The sequence below is a fragment of the Diorhabda carinulata genome, chromosome X (assembly GCF_026250575.1).
Source record: "Diorhabda carinulata isolate Delta chromosome X, icDioCari1.1, whole genome shotgun sequence".
NCBI classification, from domain to species: domain Eukaryota; kingdom Metazoa; phylum Arthropoda; class Insecta; order Coleoptera; family Chrysomelidae; genus Diorhabda; species Diorhabda carinulata.
In genome coordinates this window covers 5,473,189-5,495,417 of record NC_079472.1, presented here as the reverse complement: position 1 = coordinate 5,495,417, position 22,229 = coordinate 5,473,189, and positions in this window count along the sequence as shown.

The following is a 22,229-nucleotide window of genomic DNA, read 5'->3' as shown; positions in this document are numbered from 1 at the left end:
AAGGACCCTGTACATAGAGTATTTCATTTAAAAAATCCATTAAACTTTGGTTTTAACACAAAATTATAATCCAGTGGTAACCATTCTACATGATCTTGTTTCTACCCTTTTCCATTGGTGAAATATTCTGATGTTTCTATACTTCAAACTATCCCTGTATATCGTATATGGTCAATTATGTGAATACAATTGAATTATTTGAAATATCTTTTTGTTGAAATATCTGTAATATTGTATATGATGGTGCAATAATACAAAGTGTCGATAATACAAAGCAATTGATTATAAACAAGCTGCGAAACTAATGAAGTATGATAATTTGTATTACCGTAATCAAAATAATTCATGCTACACCAGTTAAATCGATAAAAATTGACTATATCTGCGCATCTATCAAACCGCGTACGTGACATGAGGTACGAAACCTCATGTCACATGTCATTGATCGGTACCTCCAAAGGATAATGGTAATGATGGAAAGTTCTTTATGTAGCCATTTATATTCTATAAATTAATTATTCAACTACTTTCCATCCTCATTACTCCGGCATAATACAATAAACCAAATAAAGTGTCTTTGGTGCAAGGATGCCTTTTCGCTATATCTCAATCTTTGATTTTTTTAATTTTTTGGTACGGTCCGTTATCAAATGAATATCATCATAAACAGAAGAACAGTCCTCAGAGACTAGCAAATAGGAATTATGGTACCAATATTTTAAGAAGAACTCAGCCAAAAATGTTATAACTACCCTATTGAGTAACGAAAATATTTGCTCACCGAGACACAAGAGGCGATATTCAAACTGAGACACTCACCGATCGTGGAAAAGCCTTCGATACAGTAAATAGAGAGACGTATTTTTTATGAAAGATATTAGAACGTAGAAAAACAAAAATCAAAAATAATTGAATCAAACAAAAGAGTAAAAAAGGTTACATATTAAGTCCTTTGATATATGCATTAATCCTGGATGAGGCTCTAACCAATTTAAAAAGTAAAACATGGCCGTGGAAAATGGATACAACAAATATATATTAACGGTAATATATATTAAATAAGAAATAGACACATAGAACACTTCATATGAGAATGGTCCTAGAAGTACCTGTCCTGACCTAGAGATTGCTTGAGATACCGCTGTATTAGAAAGTACACAATCTGTGCAGCATAGGTTTCAAGTTCAAAGTCGACAGTGAATTTGTGAACATGGAAAAAATTGGTCATCGTTATGTGATGAAATACTTTTATTTGAAAGGCATTAGTCCAACCAATATAAAAGATATTTTGTACTCTGACTGAAACTGCTTCTTCGTTATCATCAGTAAAATATTAGGTAGCAGAGTTTAAACGAAGCCGTGTGAAGACCAGCAGCGCAATGGTCGACCAAATGAGGTGACCATGGACGAATAATAAAGATGGACCTAGCCCTAGCATCATAACCCACAATACGCTGAGAACGATGAAGCCAACTTAGGGACAGTTTGTTTATTCGAACATAGGCGTAGCATGCGAAATGTGAAAAATTAAATTTAAAAAAATTATTTAAACACATAAATGCAATATAGTTAGTTTCAAAGAAAATTAAATATTTCAAAATATATGTATTAAGGTAGTTTTAAAAATAATATCCTATATTGATTGTAGACGTAAATTATCAATGCTAATAACCAGAAGTGTATAAAACTAACAAAATCTATTTTCTCATGGCAAATGGATAATATTGGATGTCTGACAATAGTTTAATTTAAAATTGAAAGTAATAAATATTTGTAGGTCATTCTAATATGGAATAACTATGAACAAAATTGAAATACAAAGTTAAAAAGCAAACGTTACTGGTTTTTGAAGAGAACAGTTTTGTTTAGGTGTTGACGTGGAATTTTTTCTATTTTTTTATTCGTTTCGTGATGAATTCGCACCTTAAACTACATTTTTAAGATAAGCTTAATCAATTTAATTCCGTGATTTTCAATGGGATCATCATCATATAGATGATCATTAAATTCATTTAAAATGGTACTAGGCAAGTTAGCTACTGTTTCCGAAATTAAAATCAATTCCAAATTCTTTATACTTTTGTTGAAAAATCGAAAATATTTTTATGCACACTGACATACCTTAATTACTAAATATGAAGCATTTGTTAAATGGAGAAATTCTTTTTACACTTGCAATTAATAATTTGTCTTAAAGATTTTACACCAAATCCTGCAATTTAACTAACTACATCTAAAACATAATCGGTCAAATTCCATGATTCCGAGTTTAAATACTGAAATTTTTCGATAGTTTGCTTCAATTGGTTTTCAAATTCTACATTTTTTGAATATTATCAGTCTTACTAGGTCCTTGGCTACTACAATGCAATATGCCAGTAGAATCCAATCTAATAATATTCCCTGAATCTCCTGCTTTTACTTCTTGGTGAATTAGAAGTCTCTTAAAGGTATTTTCAAATTGACGTGCAGTAGGATTATTGTTGAATCCACCTCTACTTCTAATAGCACCAAAAAACAGTCCCAAGTGGTCTTGTGAAAATTTATAAGTAAGCAAATATTTAACATTTTTTGAACATTGAAATACGCAATATGAATTAACAACATTTTTCAAACAGACAATAAATACTTTTCAAATGTTGAATCTAAACACTGCCAAGAAGTACCCGGTTTAATATCCAAATTTAACATAACTTTTTGTCTGAAAACAATATTCTTCGTAAATAAAATAATTCTCTTATTAATCTTATTAATCTTAATAATTAATTTTCTTATTAATTGCTTAAATTAATAACTCTTACTGGCAGATCTGTACTGCTATCTGAATGAAAGTATGGTAAAGGTATTACATTCTTTTTCAAAAAAATCTTCTCATAATTTTCTTTCCATTGAATGCCAATGAATGTCTATAAAACTAATTTTTTTCTATACACCCCACAAAAATTATCGCATCACTCATTATTTTTTAAATATTTTAAATGTGTTGCCTGTTTTTCGAATGTTATTATTATTACGAATCAAAACACCAATAGATACGCCTCTTGCAACATTTATTTTATATCAGTTCAATCTACAGAGGACAAAAAGTTTGATTTAGCAAAACTTAGAAAATATAAAAGAAATTGTACAAAACATCTATACAAAAAAAAATGAACGATGCTTAAAACCAAAAACTAAAATAAACTAAAAACAGCTTCCATTCGTCTTGGAAGGCTTCTAAACAGGTTCTGGACGTATCCTTGCAACATGTTTTCCCAGAAGTTAAAAAGAATATTTTGGTGTTCTTATTGGTGCTGGATGTTGCTGAATTTGCCATCCTAGATGGTCCCAGACATGCTGTATTGGGTTAAGGTCCAGGCGACGTGCAGGCCAATTCAGAGTGGGTATCTCGACATCTTCTAAGTACTGCCGAACCACTCTAGCAGCGTGTAGATGAGCATTATCGTGCATTAGTACAGAGTTGTCACCGATATGCGGCATATATGGCACTACATTGGGTTCTAGGATATTGGTTATGTACCTGTCAGCATTTAGTCTTCCATCATTCACTGGTACTAACTTCGTGCGACCCTCGAAAGAAATTCCTTCTCAAACCATGATAGAGCCACCACCAAAGCTTTCAATTTTCAAAAAATTAACCTGATCGTGCCGTTCACCACGTCGCCTATATACTGGTACACGTCTATCTGATGAATATAGACAAAATCTTGATTCATCCGTGAATAAAATATTGGACCAATCTTGAATATTCCAATTTACGTGTTCTCGAGCAAATTCCAATCTTGCTACTCGATGTTCTCTGATAAGACGTGGGCCTCTAGCTGGCACTCTGGCTCGTATACCTGCTTCTCTCAGCTTATTTCGAACTGTTTGTAGGCTTATTCGGACATTACGAGCAGCCAACAGATCTGTTTGCAGCCTTCGAGCGGTGGTATCCCTAATTCTTAACGCCGTTAACCTCAAATAACGATCATCTACTACCGAAGTTACCCTTCCGCGGCCTTGTCCGGGTCTTCTGGTTAGCAGCCCTGTTTCTTGGTAGCGAATAATAATTCTGGATATGGTGCATTGTTGAACTCCAATTACCCCGGCGACGTATCTTTGACTAGCGGCTTCTTCATTCGTCACATGTCTCGTTAAACGTTGAGGCACATCCATTATTAACAAAATAAATTTAAATTTTCACTATACAATAACACAATTTGCTTAGAAAGTTCTCGATCTCAATGCATTCTCCAAGATAGAAATGATTTACTCGAGCATTTTTGCTTTCAAAAAATTTGTAAGAAATTGTAATATTTTTTTGCTAAGAGACCAGAAATATCTATTGAGTTGATACATATACAGATTGTCCCAAAAAACTAATATTAAGTATTAAAAATATCCTAAAATACCAGTGATGCGATAATTTTTGTGGGGTGTATATATTTCTGCACTTATATATGTTCACAATATACTTTTGTAGCTATGTCATCAATGATTTTATTTAAATAATTGTCGGCTTTTTGATTGACCACAATTTCTTATCATAACTTGCTACAATCTATATATCTGCTGTTCAATCCACCTTTGGGATTATTTATTTATGTATTGACTTGTAAATAACTAATTATTGAAACAGAAAAGCAACAGCCTTCAAACAACTTTGAAATATTAAATAAATAAAAACCGAGTCTGTTCACGTCTTCAGGTAACAACTCTCAACCTTGTGTGTAAATTTCAAGATCTGGGTAAATCGTGACTCAGTTTAAATTTCTAAGCGACCAAGCGATATAAATTTATGCTAAAACAAAATTGAAAATAACTGGCTTAAAATCAGATCATACCACCCATTCTAAAAATTATGAGTAGAATTTATACAGGACCATTAAATATTAGAATGGTAAAATCGATTTATTTTCAACATGCAACGGATAAGGAGGAAAGTCGACAGAAATGGAAACAAAAGATTGAATCTATGGGAAACAGAAAAGAAATCTCATATGAACCAGTTTCTGTATATCTTGATTAATTTATGGTTGTTATTAGATTAATTAATTAGTCTAAATAATTTATTTATAATGTTATGGGCTTATTATAACAATAATAGAAAGTAGTATGAGTTTTTTCGAGACAAATTAAGAATCTCGGAAACGGTGAGAGATAAGAAAAAATATCATCGTATTTGTATACGAGTTTTCCAATACACTCTTTTAAACAATTGGTTCCTCAATAATTCAATTAGACATTGTAGCCGTTTTTAGAATCTTCGTTAGTTTAGAAAAGCTGTCCTCTTAACACTGTCTTTAGATCTCTAAAAAGAAGTTGCTAGGTGTCACCATTTTTCTTTCTTCGCTCCAAATAGCGTATTAAAAATTTGATATTCCTTGAGTTTGGAATATAACTACGAGCAAGATAATGGTGGAATATCAAAATAGTTCACACTTTTCAACATTCCCTATTCAATTATTACCCATAATTTGTTCTAATCTCATCCGTATTCTCAAAATTGCTTTATTTCAATGAAGGCACGTACGAGATCTTCTCCATAAAAACTGAGTTATGAAAGTTATGAACCTTTTTAAGATAAACTAAACCTAATCTCACTACGGATGCCAGCAACTACGCTTTAGGAGAAGTACTTTCTCAAGTACCAGTGGACAGTGATAAACCTCCACAACTCTAAACGAGATAGAGGTAAAGTATTCCACAATTCAAATAGAGATGTTGACTATAGTTAACTCAACTTCCGGCCCTATTTATTAGGAAGAAAGTTTCAATTCTCTTAAATCATTGACTGCTTCAATACCTATTTTTTTTGAAAGAACCAAACTCTAAGCTAGTCAGATGGAGATTTAAATTGGAGGAATATGACTACGAAGTTGTATAAAAAAAGAGAAATTAAATATCAACGCCGACGCTCTCTCAAAGATCAAAATAAATACAAAAGAATATCAAGATATCGATTCCAATATGTAAGAAATCTTTGAAGACTTTGAATCCATGCAAGATGACTGATGGTCGACTAGCAATAACCCAGATAAAAGCCGAACAATCGACAAACTCCTATTAGACGCTACAAACCAAAATTCCAATGAAGAACCAACTGAATCCAGGGCATCCCACAAGGCTAAGATTTTCATAATGAACATGAGGATGAAGAGCAAACAAATCACACGGCAATAGAGGAATCAATCCTTGGTATCCCTATATCGGAGAGACCAGTTCAACAACCACCTCCAGCTAAGAAAAAATATGAATGTCTTTTTGAAAGTTATGAACTATATCTATATATGGTATCAGGAAAATATTCAAGAACAACACCTAAGGCCTAATTAAATGTAACATATAACTGGAGGACGTAATTTCAGAAGATAAGCAGAAAGAACTAATAAAAGATGGTATCAAAGTATAACTAATCATAGAGGAATATCTGAAACAGAGTTTAAAATAACTGAAACAGATCTGCAAACAAAAAAACGTCATTATTATTATAAAAAAGGTATTGAATACATCATCATTTTTTGCGGGATCTGTTAAGAAAACTCACGGTCACACCCACATCTAACTAACCCTTGGAAATCGTTGATATTGATCTATTTCAAACTAATGGACAGTAGTTGTTAACAGTGATAGATGCATTGTCCAAATATGGACAAGCGTCCCCCTTAGAAGGAGGAAACTCAATAAACGTAATCAACGCCTACCTTACATTCATAACTTACCACGGACTACCTTCTATGATAGTTGTAGATACGTTGATTTGTATCAAATATCCAACCACTATACCACCCCAGTCCAACGGTATGATTGAAAGATTTCATTCATTCATTTCAACTTTAATTGAACACCTAAGGATACTCTGAAGCATCTACATTATCCATTAAAGAACAAAGCCCTACAATCTGAATACAAGATCCTTTCTTATTTTCACATCGTCCTACAATTGTTAGTGGTAAATATTGTTATTGGAAATACAATTACGAACAAACCCATAGAAGAGAAATAAAGGGATTGGATTTGGTTGCTTATATCCTATAATAAATACACTTTTCTTTTATTTTATCATTAAAAACAAATACGTATAGCTTACATATTAAAAAAAGATACCGATTCGCTATTATTTTTTTATCCTATTAAATTTATTCATCATCGTATTAAAGAAAGATACGTCACTATAGTCAACTGTTACGTGCAGTTTTCTCTTCTGAATTTCTGATTCGCCTCAAAAAGAATCGAATTATTGTCAAATTTGACTTGTAGCTACCCGAAGCTAATATTTTGTTACAAGAAATGTCTGGTGATGGGTATCTATCGTATGCAAGTATTTAAACGTTTCCTAGATGGTTGCGAGGAATAGATTGAAGTTATGACAGAGAAATTCGCACGCGATCTGAGGGAGCTAACAAAAGAAGACTGTCCGACAATTGAAAATTCGGATGGAGCGTTGTTAGAATAGAAACAAGAATGTATGAGTTGAAAACGCAAAGTTCTGCAGCGTTATTCTTGTTTGACGGTTTTGTTTTAAATTTCGTCCACATCGTTACTCTCAGTTTCTTGTTACCTAATGATATAAGTAGCTGGAAACAGTTCTGTTAGTTATATTAAAAATGTATAACATTGAATTATTATCTTCTTCAAATCTCTTAAATATATTTGGATTCTTCATACGGATAATAAAGATAACAAAACATGTATGATAATGTGCAATGAGGCTATTACTTCGTTACCACTACTACTTTACGTCTACTGTAATAAAATGGGAGATTCAATCATGAAATTACTTAACAATCAGTTTTTACATAACGTAGCTTACAAACTGAAAGGTTAACTCATATGTTTTTTTATGCTTCAAGAATTGTACAATGAGATTCTGATGTAACTTGAAACAGGTCAATTTTTGGTAATTTCATGGTCCCTTCGTTTTTTGGCTCTAGGAAATCGAAAAATCATCCGATATCGATGAATTTTTTTTAAATCTATGTTTTTACGTCGGATTATTAAAAAAATTATGGGAATAAAGAAAATGAAAACTTATATTGGTTTCAGCGCTTTATATATTCATGAAAATGCACTCGTTATATAATTGTTGATAACTTTTTTCAAAATAACCAATTGAAGTTGTTATATTTTTTTATAATCCACACAACAAATTAAAAAAAATGTTTGAAAAGCATACCAAACGTGAACATTTGTTCTGAATTTTTAGCACACCCCCCCTAACCTTACCTTCTTCAAATGTAAACATGTAAACATAGCTGCCAATTTTCTTTTTCTACATAATCCATAATAATGTTGAACAATTGTTTGAACTAATAAACTGTTATAATGAATTGGTCAATTATCCATTTTCCCTCACGGAAATAAAACCCATCCCTCCATAAACAATCACTATTTTCTAATCGGTCAACAAATATTCGATGATATCAGCGAGTTATTTGCTGCATGAAAACACGCCTAAAAGAGTGTGTTAGAAACATATAAGCGAGTAAGTGACGTTTGCAATAAAGGGTATCATCTATAACTAACTTGTTTAATTGGACTTTAACCGAGGGTGTAATAGTCAGCACTCTTAATTTTACATTAGTACTGCTAAGGAGTTGAAAAAAACATTTTCACGAACGAGTAATCCAATTTCTATGATTGTTTTCACATGGCAAAAACTTCAATTATTTGCAATTACCAAAATTTCAATCATTGTCTCTTATTATATCCAAATCACATGTTCAAATCTAATTAAACCATGTTAGTTACTCGCAACTTCGCAATTTCCTATGGCTATGGGCAGTTCCGCCGTCGCAACTCTAATTATCTCAAGTGTCTTGTTGAGAAATTATTACGTTAACGGAAAAATATTTTTTACCAGAGAAAGAAGCGAAATAAAACGAGCGTGAACCACTAACATTATAATTAACTCATCCAAGTGTATCAAATATAAGAAAGTACAAAATAAATCGTTTTATTATACAAGGTAGTACAACAAAAGTATAATTTTGACAACTTCCTTCGTTGGGATGATATGTACCAAATTTTTTCAGATGAACCTACATAAAAAGATATTTATTTTTGACATAAGTCTGCCCACTGGACAATAATCAGATGCTTTGATAAGAAAATGACATGTATGGAATCACTTAAGTGAATAACTATCCTTGTGTTAAAGATTTGTTGATCTTAATGAAGACTGTAATGAAATAAAATTGTATATCTACCAATGTTAGGCGATAATGTGCAAAGCGGAGGAATAAGCTTTTTCAAAATGTGGATGGTCCCTGGCCTTACTAGAGATAGCGGTAGTTGCTTGAAAACTACCACTGTATTAAAAAGTACATAATCTATACTGCATATGAATAAATTTGAGGACATCACGCTGTTAAGTATTTGCTTGGTAGCCATTAATAGTGAATTTGTAAACATGGAAAAAATTGGTTATCGTTATGTGATACAAAACTCTGCTTGAAAGGCATTAGCCCAACCAATATAAAAACTGAGCTAGATCTGGGCAAGACTGCTCCTTTGTTATCATCAGTAAAATATTGGGTAGCAGAGTTTAAAGACCAACATGACAGTGGTCGAGATGACGACTCCAAAAATGTGGCAGAAAGTCCTCAAAGCAATATTCAATGCTCGTCAACTGAAAGTGCGCAAACTAGCAGACATAGTAGGCATTTCAAAAAGTGTGGTACATCGCATATTTACTGAAAATTTGGCCAAATTTTGTGCCGTTTCATAGCCATGGATGAAAAGTGTATCCATCACTACACACCGGAAACAAAAAAAAATTAAATAATGAATAGAAAAGGGAAAACCGGCTCCAAAGAGAACAGAGATTGTACCATCTGCAGGCGTCGGTTTTTTGGGATGCAACTGGGATCATTTTCATTGACTATCTTCAAAACAGCGAATATTATGCGAACTTAATGCAAAGTTTGAGCAAAGAAAACAAACAAAAACGGCCGCATTTCGCTAAGAAGAATGAATTTTTTCATCAAGACATGCAGCCATTATTGCAATGACCAAAATTAATGTATGAATTGCTACCTTATTCGCCAGATTTAGCTCTCTTGGATTATTTTCTGTTTCCGGACTTGAAAACATGGCTTGGTGATCAAAGATTTCCTAACAATGAAGTGGTGATGTCGGCAGTTGATGGCTATTTAGAGGAGCTTGACGATTCTTATAATAAAAAGTGTATCGAACTTATTGAACATCGCTGGGAGAAGTGTATGAAGTTAAAAGGAGATTACGTTGGAAAATGAATATATTTTTTCTCAAAATTTCTGTTTTCTATGTTAGGCCATGTACTTCTGGAACCATACTCATATTTTAAAGCAACTAAACACAGATCAACTGTCCAGCAATAGCTGGGTCCGTTTTAAAATGAAATGAAAAATTTGGCAAGTAAAATCTAACATTATTCTATTTTGTTGAGCTACTTAAACTTTCGTGACATTTTGAATTACATTGATTATTATTCGAAACACAAGAGAGATTTGAAATCCAATAGATTACCGGCAATATAGCTTGTTAAAGATTTTACTTTTTCTTCCTATTCCCTATAAATCAAGCTCTGTTTTTTCCATTATTTTCCTTTCTTGGAATTCCTTGGAATTTCACCGAGAAAATGAAAGTATCGATAACACCGTAGGCATTAACACTATCACTGCTATCGAGCTAGCTGTCTGGACCTTGTAAATATGGGAGACCTATTGGCGGTTTTTGTCTTTTTGGCTGGCGTGGGAAATAGGATATTTGCGTCATAGGTAATAAATGATCGGAAACTTTTTAGAGGGATTTAGAGGAAACGCTATTATTATTATTATTGGCACTAGAGCTGAACGAAGTGGCATAGGTGGATGGAGATTGACGGGTTTTTAATTTCCAAGATTACCAGCGATCCTTTGTTTCGATTACCTCCGTTCCTACATAGACCAGACAAATCGACGTATTTCTATCAGGGCATAGGAACACTTGTTTTACTTATTGTGATATTTCCTCTTCCTTTACTCAACATCGCGTCCATACCGGACACACAATCGAACTCGAGAAGCTATGGAGATTGAAAAACGTCCTCCATCCACCTCTTCCCAATACAATTTCAGTTTGCTCCATTATGATAACATTTCCTTCACAAATTTATTACGAGAATTTCAAAAATTCCAACGCTGCTCAACCCATGATTCATCATTCATTTGTTCATAATGACATGTCATTCATAACCTAACTAATAAAAATTGACAACATTTTGAATAGCAACCAGAATCAATAAACTTATGCCACGAGTCAATCTTTTGAATTTCATAATTTTGTTAAAAGAAAATAAATGTCAACGCGCCACAATTTTCAATTAATTAACTTCCCCTAATATATAAAAACCATTGTCACATTCATGCAATAGTAAATTTTAAACTAATGAAAACTTTCTATCAGAGTTTACAGACATTTCGGATTTTATATGAAATACTCTTTTTACAATAAATTAAGGAACTGAATTTTAGTTTCGACCATTATACTTTCTCGATTGTAAAAGGTTCTTAATTTCCGGTACTTTTCACTTTTCTCTTTCTTTAATGAACAATTAGCAGAACTATAAATAATATTTGAACAGATATAGTCGATGAGTTACAAAATCAGCTACATTTGTTATTTTCAAAACATTGTATTTAAAACAATTTCGTGTGTTTTTTATTGCTTTATCATTCTTGATGAAAACAATACTGTACACGCTCAGAAATAGCTTCAAAATTGATCATCCATCTAAAAGAACCATTTGTTATTGGTTTGCTGAATTTAAATGTGGTCATACAGACGCCGAACGTTCTAATCGTCCAATCAAAGTGGTTACTGCAGAAAATATAAAAAAAAATCCACAAATTCGTTATATCTAATTGTGAATTGAAATTGTGGGAGATAGCTGAGGCCGTAAACATATCAGAAGGTTGGGTACCGCGTCTACTCACAGTCGATCAAAAACAACAACGTGTTGATAATTCAGAGCACTGTTTGGCCATGCTTACACGTAATAAATCAGATTTTTTGCGTCAACATGTGAGAATGGATCTATCGCTTCACTCCGAAATCAAAACGATCATCATCTAAGTGGATAGCAGCTGGTGAAACACGTCCGATGCGTCCAAAGGCACAACAGTCAGCTGGGAAGGTTATGGCTCCAGTATTTGGGAATTCATATGAAATATTGTTCATCGACTATCTCCAAGAGATAGAGGCAATTAATAGCGAATACTACATAGCGTTGCTGGATCATTTGAATGCAAAAATTAAGAAAAACGGCCTCATATGTAGAAGAAAAAATCACTGTTTCACCAAGACAATACCCCGATTCACAAGTCAATGCCTACGATGGTTGAATTACACATCGAATTGCTTCCTCATCCAACGTATACTCCAGATCTGGTCCCCAGTGACTAATGGCTATAAGTTAATCTTAAAAAAAAACGCTCGTCGATAAGAAATTCAGCTCAAAAGAAGAAGGAATTGCTAAAGCGGAAGCCTATTTTGAGGCAAAAAACAAATCCTTCTACAAGCACGGCATTGAAAAGTTAGAGAAGCGTTGGAATGATTGTATTGCTCTTGGAGGAGATTACATTAATAAATAAAATCAATTTTTCGCAAAAAATATGTTTTTCTTAGTTAATCACACGACATATTGAATGATGTGTTATATTACATATGGAGCATGAAACAAAAGCACAGTAAATACGCATCAAGTAACTTTTGTATGTTCTATCACAGTTGCACCATGCAGAAGGATTTTATGGAGCGGGGGGAAGCCATGGATGCAGCTCCACGTTGGTCATTTCCAACTCATAATCGAATTTAACCAAGTTCACCTTATGACCACTTAATATCACACTATTTCATATTGCCGCTTTGATAGATCGTCTTGAACAAACCCTTATAGGGCCCGCAACGATGTGTGTTGTGTGTCTTTATCTTCCATATTGACATGAAAATTGCTGTTTTGTATTTCTGGGCTTGAGTCGATGATCGAGCTAAACATGCACCAATAAATTCGTCACTACTACACATTGGATTTGTCCTGTTCCTCTTCCTTTACTTCTTTCATAACGTTCGGCGAACAAATTTTGTGGTCCTCGATGTCTGGGCTGATTTTTTATGAACCTTCAACCACCTATGTTCAAATTGTGCTTTGACGTATGAACACTTGTGCTTAATATCCTTGATCTGCTCTTCGTCTAAACTGGGGCGATCTTTCAGTTACATCTTATCAAACAAAAGTTTATGAGCCATTATTCTGAAATGGAAGCCACCTGGCACCTTGAAATAAAATAATGGCGAATGAATTTTAAAAATTTATGTAAGCAATCAGAAAACATTATCTAGCTCTTCTTATTTGAAAATTCGATATAAGCAGGCTATTCGCGGCCACAAAAAAAATAGAAATATAGTAGGAATATACTCTGGAATGTAAATAATACCTTCAACAGTACAAATAAGAGATTAGCTCCTTCTTTTATAAGCACTGTTATTTTGAACTGCTCAATTATTTATCAGAATATTATATAAACAATCCAAACTACTTGAAAATACGAGTTCTTACCTTCATTTTAAAAGCCAAAATAACAAGAAATTTTGATAATATTCAACAAATATTATCCAATACCCATATTTTGAATGGAATCAAATTTGATCAATGGTTAAAACTATCGGTAGTAAATATAACTAACTGCTTTAATGTCACGAAAACTACAGGAATCTCTATTTATTATATATACAATACAGGGTGTTTCAAAAAAAGGTGAACACCTACTCTAATTCTATTTTATGTTATTAGCCTTTTTTAAATTTTCATCTAGTGATTTTCTATGTAATTAATGCATTTATCATTACTTCGTACCAGCGTCAGTTATTACTTCATAATTTTCAAATTCAAAATATTCTGAAAACGTTACACCGTATCGAGTTTTATCAAGAATACCTTTTTGGTGTAAAATTAAATTATGTTCAAGTTCACTTGGAATTTTGGTTAATAAATCTAACATTGAAAAAGTTATGTTCAATACTACTTGGTACGAACCGTGTAACTAGCGCTCTCTATGAGAGTCAGACATAAAGACAAAATTCATGTATCAGCTTCGAAAATATATTCGTACAAAATTTAAATGCAATGTTGCCAATAGTTGAGCCAATATCGTGAAAAATGTGTATAATTTTTTTTCTTCAACGCCCTTTATATTGAATACAGATCAATTCAAGGCAGCAAACAATAAAAGTAGCAAGAGCAGCCGGATGTCTGAACGACACTATATGGAAAACTGTAATCAGACCCATAATGACGTACACAGCAGAAACTCGGCCTGATACAGCAAAAACAAAAAGGCTCCTGGAAACAAGGGAAATGAAAGTCTTACTAAAAATTACTGGAAAAACGCCCCTAGACAGAGAACGTAGCGACGACATCAGGTAAAAATGTATAGTGGAAAATATTAACGAATGGGTACTGAGCAGAAATCGCGATTGGGACGACCACATAAGTAGAATGAGCGAGGAAAGAATAGTAAGGGTAGCACGAGACAACTCACCACTGGGGAGAAGAAGTATGGGAAGGCCACGAAAAAGATGGAATGATAATCTTACCATCAATTGAGGCAATGGGCATGCTGCGAATAATGAACAGGCAATTTGCCTAAAATGGAGTAGGAAGAAGAAGAAGAAGACAGATCAATTCTATACATTCTAACGGATTTTAAAATTAAAATAGATTAGAAACAGATTGATCTAATACGTTTAATATTTTACAAAACCCATAGGTAGATTTATTATTGTTGATGTTAAGTTTGAAAACAAATACGATGAACTTGTAGCAGTTATTACTACTCAATATAATAAACTAACACGGTTATATATTATGAATCAGGCATTGTATTATGTGACTGAATATATTGGTCTAATTAATATGCCAGTAGATCAATAAACAATTAATATAATTTCACATACACAGTCATTAATTATCTCAATACAGTTATTTCTAATATAGGTACAAACATATTGCTACCTCATTATAAATAAAATTGATTTCTTTGTATTTATGCGGGATCTTTTTCGATATTCATAGTAGTTTCCCGTTTCAAATTACCTTATGTGTTCATAATCATATACACAGTGATATCAAATTATTTTATTTCAAAAGAAAACCCATAGCAACGCTATTGCGATTATTATGGAGACCTAATGACATCAAAAAAACGCATTTGCCATACACTGACTGAAAATATATCCCACTTTGGATCAAAACCGCATTTGAATGAACGTGTTTTCAGAAATTAGATTTCAGAAGACCCGCATATATTCTACTAAAAGCTAGTTGGTCTAGTACGTAGGTATTAGTCATCAAACGAAGGTGAACAGTTGATCTTCGGTCTCTGAATATGATAATTTAAATATCAAATCGCGTTCTACACATTATATATACTTGAGGGTGTTGTTATGGTGGTAGTAAACAGTAATCAGTATGAGTATCACAAACGGTTTCCAGAAAACCCTACTTAGTAATTATTAGCACGGAAAATTCGATCTTCTGATTATAGTGGTAGCAGATTATTAATTCCTTTTGTAGTGAATAATGACGTTCCTAGTGTACAATATTTCCCATTCCTCTTTGCATCTTGTCTTTCTCGTTAAAATCTCTTTGATAGACACTTGAGCGTAAAATGAGTGACCCTGTTAATCCGTATTCTAATTCATTTTGCTAGATGAGAGTATTAGATAAAACGAATGATATTTTAGTGACATCGAACATAGGCATTCAATAGAATTATTTATAATGGGTTACAGAAAATAGTCCACTTCATCAGAAAACTAAAATATATCATGTTTCGTGTTATTTCAACTTGAAATACAGTGGCTGATCCCTTTGAACAACTCCTAACCGATTTAAACAACTAAACAGTCATTTATCATTGAGTCCTTTTCTTTCCTTTTATGTAGATATAACCTCACTCTAGAATCGGATTTATTAGCAACAAGTATAGCAATATTTCAGCTATTTTGCAACATAGTCATCACTAGAATTGAGTATTATATCGTGGGATCAACCTCTGTCGTAAAGCTGAGATTGGAACCAACGTCTTCACTTTGAGATATCTGCTTAACTCCGTGATCATGAAGCGACGGTTCTCCATCACTCGCTGCTGCACAAGCTCAACAAGATCATCATTGATAAGGGACAGTCACTCTTCTTCATGGATACTATGGTGACCTGCGGATAACTGCCTACACCAGCAACGTACTATCTGCTTACTCTTAATGCTTGGCCCATAGACCTGCCACTTTCTCATCATATACCTGGTCGATATTTGTTAACATCTAACACAAAAATTTTAATTCGTCCACTATTCCCACATTTTCATCTATTCTTATAGTCAAAGTCATCCCAACTTGAATCATTTTGCGATTATTCTGATTTGTGCGACTGAATGATAATCGCTTTGGATATGCGCAAACCAAAAAGAAGCAAAAAGTTCCTGAATGGAGCTAGGAAAATAGTCAACAATGGTACAACTGCCTAGTACACTAGTGTCCGATAAATCAGAGAGCTGGGATGCAATATTTAACTAAATAAGTAGATGGATTTACCAAACTGGGAAAACATTGTATTAACATTTATCAATATATGAAAATGGCAATTATATTCTTTATTTATTTAATTAAAAATTACATTTATGTACTTCGAAACGGATCAGTTTTTGATTATATGTACAAATAGTATCATAACCAGTAAATACGTAATGAAACTTGTTGCGATGATTGTGAAATATTCACATCAATTTTTTTAGTGTTTTCAACTGAAAATTTGTCAAAAATTTCGTAAGCTACCATCAGTGCAACTGATACACGTTCATTGACATCAAATAACATCAAAATAAAGTGAATTTTCAAACGATACTTTCCTTCGATACGTCAGTGATATTGAAGTCGCCTTTTACATTGTTGAAAAATTTATTGATGATTCTATATTATTAAAATTACACAAACTTTCATTAAGTTTCGCTAATACACTGGTACTCACTTCTACCTGTTTATGTACCGGGTGGGCAAATTAGAACGGCTAAATGATTAGATTACAGATTAAGGGAAAACAATTATAAGATAATAGCCCCCACAAATACGTAGAAATTATTTTCAAAGTCTTAGGTCTACCACAAGAGAGCGTATTTGAAAATAATCAAAATTTCTCGAAATTTACCCAATTAAGTGGCATTATTGATGTTTTAGTTTATTGCTTTGAATAAGAGGTTATGAAAAAATGCCCGTAAGTCCGATTGTCCTTAACCGATTTTCATAAACTTGATAATAATTTAAACAGCTTTTGTTTAGCTATACAAAATATATAGAATCTTAGTTATTTATTTAGCAACGTAAATGCTAGAGGGCGTTGTTTCAGATATCTTAGATATTAAAATTTCTCTTAACAAATTTAAATAGTTTAAAAAGGTTCTTTAAAAATAAACGAAATTAACATCAAAACAGCGAACAGTGCATGCTGATATCTTCTTTTTGTTCCGAGATATTTTAAGAAATGTGTAAACGGCCAGAATTTTTTGTCACACGTCTATTAGGCTGGTTCGCCCAAACAGAAATTGGAAATTTGTTCTGAGTAGAAAGTTCATAATCTTATTATTACCGCTAGAAGATATTTATCCATTCTAAGAAACAAATGTCCATGTCTTTTAGAAGACATGCCCGTAGCCATTCGTCGTGAGATGTTCATAAAACATGATGGTTGTCCGGCACATTATTCCGTATACGTTCGGCATTATTTAAATCAAAGATACAGTGGAAACTCGAATAACCGGACTAATTGTTGTGGTTAGGTGTTCGGATAATCGAAAGTCCAGATAATCGAATATATGAAGAAAAGCGGGTTTTGTGAAATAAAATAACTTTAATAATAGTTATATTCATTAATAAATAATAATACAATCAACCAAAAGTGATAATAATTTAATAATAAGGTTAAGTTGGCTTAAAATATTTGGTAATTGGCATTTGAGGTAAGCTACTTTTTCTCTTCATTGCTGCTGTATCACGAATTGGTTTCAGCTGTAGTAAACTCACAGTATCACTCTCTGTTTGTTTATCAAACCATTTGAGACCTATTTCCAGAGCCTGAAGTGCGTCATCATGAGATGGTTCTACATCATTTTCCACGTCTAGATTTCCTTCTGTTTCATCTTCTTGCATTTCCTGCTGTTCATTTATCTGCAATATGTTTTCTACGATTTCGTCATCCGACAAAATCTGAGAGCCTTTATCATTATTTTCACAAGTCACCCACTCTTTGATATCTCAATACTACTTAATTATTTAATTGGTCGCAGTTGATAGTCCGGATAATCGCGAATCCGTATAACTGAGGGCCGGATAATCGAGTTTCTACTGTATCATGATTTTCATTTGTGATATGATTGAAAGAATGCGACAGGCAATACAAAGTATTCCAATGTCAGTAATTGAATCTACTGTCCTGTCAGCGTCTCATTTTATGCATAGAACATGATAGCCGACATTTTGAACACCTAGGCGCCACTAATTACTTAGTTAGTTATTACTATTGTTACATGGTTTATTTAAAGATTTGTTCGCATTGTTAGTAATATCAGCTTCACATTTAGATAACGTCATTAAGCGTCAATAATAAGTACAGTTTAAATTACTGCAGGTTTAATGTTTAATTTTCGTTTGGGCGAACCAGCCTTATATACATTTAAAGATAAATTTTCCGCCACTTACACATTTCTCAAGATATCTCGAGATGTTTCTACTTAAATTTGTAACGAGATTTCACAATGTACGAAAGGATGCCCTTTAGCATTTAAATTGCTAATTGAATTGTTTAGAATTTATATATTTTATATTGTTGTACAAAAGCTCAAACAACATAATTTATCCATAACAAGGCTCCCACTCTCCCCCATCTATTATTTGAAAAGATAGATTGAAACTTGTTAATGAAAAATACGCAGAATTAATAGTGGGATTAAACCCATTGGAAAAGGAGGAAAATATGATAAAAATTGAAGGAAAAATAATTTACGTGCGAATTGAGGTCGGGAAGAGGAAAGGGGTGAGTTTTTAAGGGTAAAAGTAGGCAAAAAAAGTTCTAGGTAATAAAAATATCCACAACATTTTTATAAACACTTTTTTACATACTTAACTTCAAAATTTATAAAAAAGTTTTTACAAAAAAACTTGAAGTAATATCGAAAAAGCACTCTTATTTCCAAACTAAAATTTTCCCGTCAAAATATCAGCTTTTTTTATAAAGTAAGTGAAATTTTTCTGATGTTGTGAAAAAATATTACTATCATGGTACCATCATCATGGTAAGTTTTCTCAGAAAAGGTAAAATAGACGAAAAAAGTCTAAAATTTTTTCTTCATTATGTATAATTTTTAGTTGTTTATTGAAATTTTCCACTCTAACTAGACGAAAACGTGAGATTCCATATTACATTGATAAACTTGAGTAAGTGAGAGTGTAAAATATCAATAAATAACTTAAAATTATGTATAATTATTGAACAAAATTTTCGTTTTCTTGCCTTTTCTGAGAAAGTTTAACCTGGCTATGGATATTTTCTACTTTTTAGGAAGTAGAGATTTCAACGAACCAAAGTGTCAATGACTTTTTAAAAAGTTATTTTTATGGTATTTTTACGGAAGAATTTGCTATTGAAAATTAGGGATATTATATCAAAATAACGTGAAAAAATTCTCTTTTGAACCGTAAATTTCCCTGATGGAATTCCATCACTCGTTATTTCATTGTGTGTTATCTAATGTTATTTTGACCAGCTTCACAATATTTTTTCAGGATACCTAGTAGATTAATTAATTTTCATAATGTAACCAGTAAAAAACGGTATCATAAAGGGCTCTGTGGTGGATATTTAAAAATGCATGATAAGGCAGTTTTTAAGCTAGATTAGAAATACGTATACCTTATTATTTGAATTTTTCCTACATTTCATAGCGATCAACTCGTAAAATCCAAATACAACACAACATAAAACATAAATAAACAAAACAGAAGCCATTCTATTCCTCGGTGGTGGGCTCCAGGAAATTACTTCGATATAACACTTGAAAAATACTCAATACTATTTAAATGTTTGTATATAAGTATTGTTAAATTGCATATTGATTGGTAGTTTTCTAAATTTCAAGAAGAAAACCAAAGATTTTATTAGGAAAACAAATAATTTCAAATATTTACTTTCTCTCTGTTCACAATACTCGTATATTGATAACCAAATTGATACACTTTTAAAAAAAAATGATTCATTAACGTTTACTTCGTGGGTTGTCTCTGGGTATTAAACAACCAACACTGGATTTAATGGGCTCTAAAGTTAATTTATTCAGGCCACTTTAACGTCCTGTGAACATAAAACTTTCATTATATTCTTTAAATAGAATATATTGTTATGATTTAAAATTAGACCAGGTCCTTGTTTAAATACCGCTGCTCCTATAACTACGAGGATGGTCCTAAAAGTAGATGCCCTGACCTAGAGATGGCGGTAGTTGCCATAGTCAACGTTTTCAGTGAATTTGTAAACAAGAAAAAAATTAGTCATCGTTATGTGATACAATACAGAATACGGCCATACGACCTGGGAAGACCAGTATCACAGTGGTCGACTCTATGAGGTAACAACTCCAGAAATGTTCCAGAAAATCTTCAAACCGATATTGAATGATCGTCGACTGAATGAGCGCGAGCTAGAAGACATAGTAGGCGTTTCAAAAAGTGTGGTACATCGCATATTTACTGAAAATTTGAATATGAGAAAGCTATGTGCAATATGGGTGCTGCGCGTTTGCTCACAATGGAAAACAGGAAAACAGTGTCGTGAAGATGTCTCCATCAAGTGTTTGGGAATGTTTTATAGAAATAAAGCCGAATTTTTGCGCCGTTTGATAAAAATGAATGAAACTAAAGAACAATCAAAACAAAGGAGACCAGATCTAAAGAAGGCAAAGACCGTTCTATCTTCCGACAAGGTCATAGCGTCGGGTTTTTTGGGATGCGCATGGGATAATTTCCACTGACTATCTGAAAAAGGAAAAACAATCAACGCCGAGTATTATGCGAACGTTTGAACCAAAACGGCCGCATTTGGCTGAGCAAACGTGTTGTTTTATCAAAACAATGCACCAGCTCACACATCCATTATTGCAATGGCCAAAATTAATGGATTAAAGTTTTAACCTCTACCTCCTACACCCTATTCTCCAGATTTATCCCCTCAGATTATGTTTTATTCCCAGTCATGGCTATTTTCAGGAGCTTCACTATTCTTAATATAAAAAGGGATTTCTTTGTTGGGCCAGATACTTCTGGGACCATCCCCGTATCTAATCGCAATGTACATTTTGTTCCGCTGTCACTGGTTACTGAGTGGGTGAACGAACGTTCATGGCCTTGTGGATGCTGCGAGCAACCTTCTTACTATTATAGCATACACATTGCGCAGAGGCGGGGAACTGCGGCAATTAACATTTTTTTTTTCGTTTTCTTCTGATTTGTCAGCATTCTGTAACAAATCTACATGATTCACTGGAAATAAAAAACCCGCACTGGATTCTTAGCAACTGAAACTGGTTTTTTTTTTCAATTTATGGTTTTGGTTTTGCGTATTATAAAAATCCATTAAAATGCCTAGGGAGGTAATTTACAGACAAGAAAGATTACAATCATCATCAGGGTAATTCAAATTATACAGGATGTATAAAGCGCCCGGGAGATAGCTTCAAAAGTTGTTTTATAATGTAGTGGATCACCATTTGCTACAATTTACTGGAGACTTAATTATTAACAATGAAGACGCATTTTATTACAAAATCAGAAAAGTAATATATTTTTGGAATTGGCTATGCCTCTTCACTTCCATAGTTATTTTATCTCCTCTAATTTTAGAGTCAGAAACTTTCTTCCCAGTTTGATTTAGTATACAGAGTGAACAACAGGAAACAGCTCATACCGATATTTGGCAATATTAATTAGATTTTGAGGAAAGTAACATTTACAAAAGAATATATATCCGAAAAATTTTTATTAATATTTACTCTGTAGTCATCTGTCGCGCTCATCTTTATTCATTTTCTGTACCAAATATTTCTTGTAAGGATATTTCAATTATTAAAAACCCTACGAACAATTGTGTGGCTTGTAGGACCTAAACCAATATCATCTTGAATTGT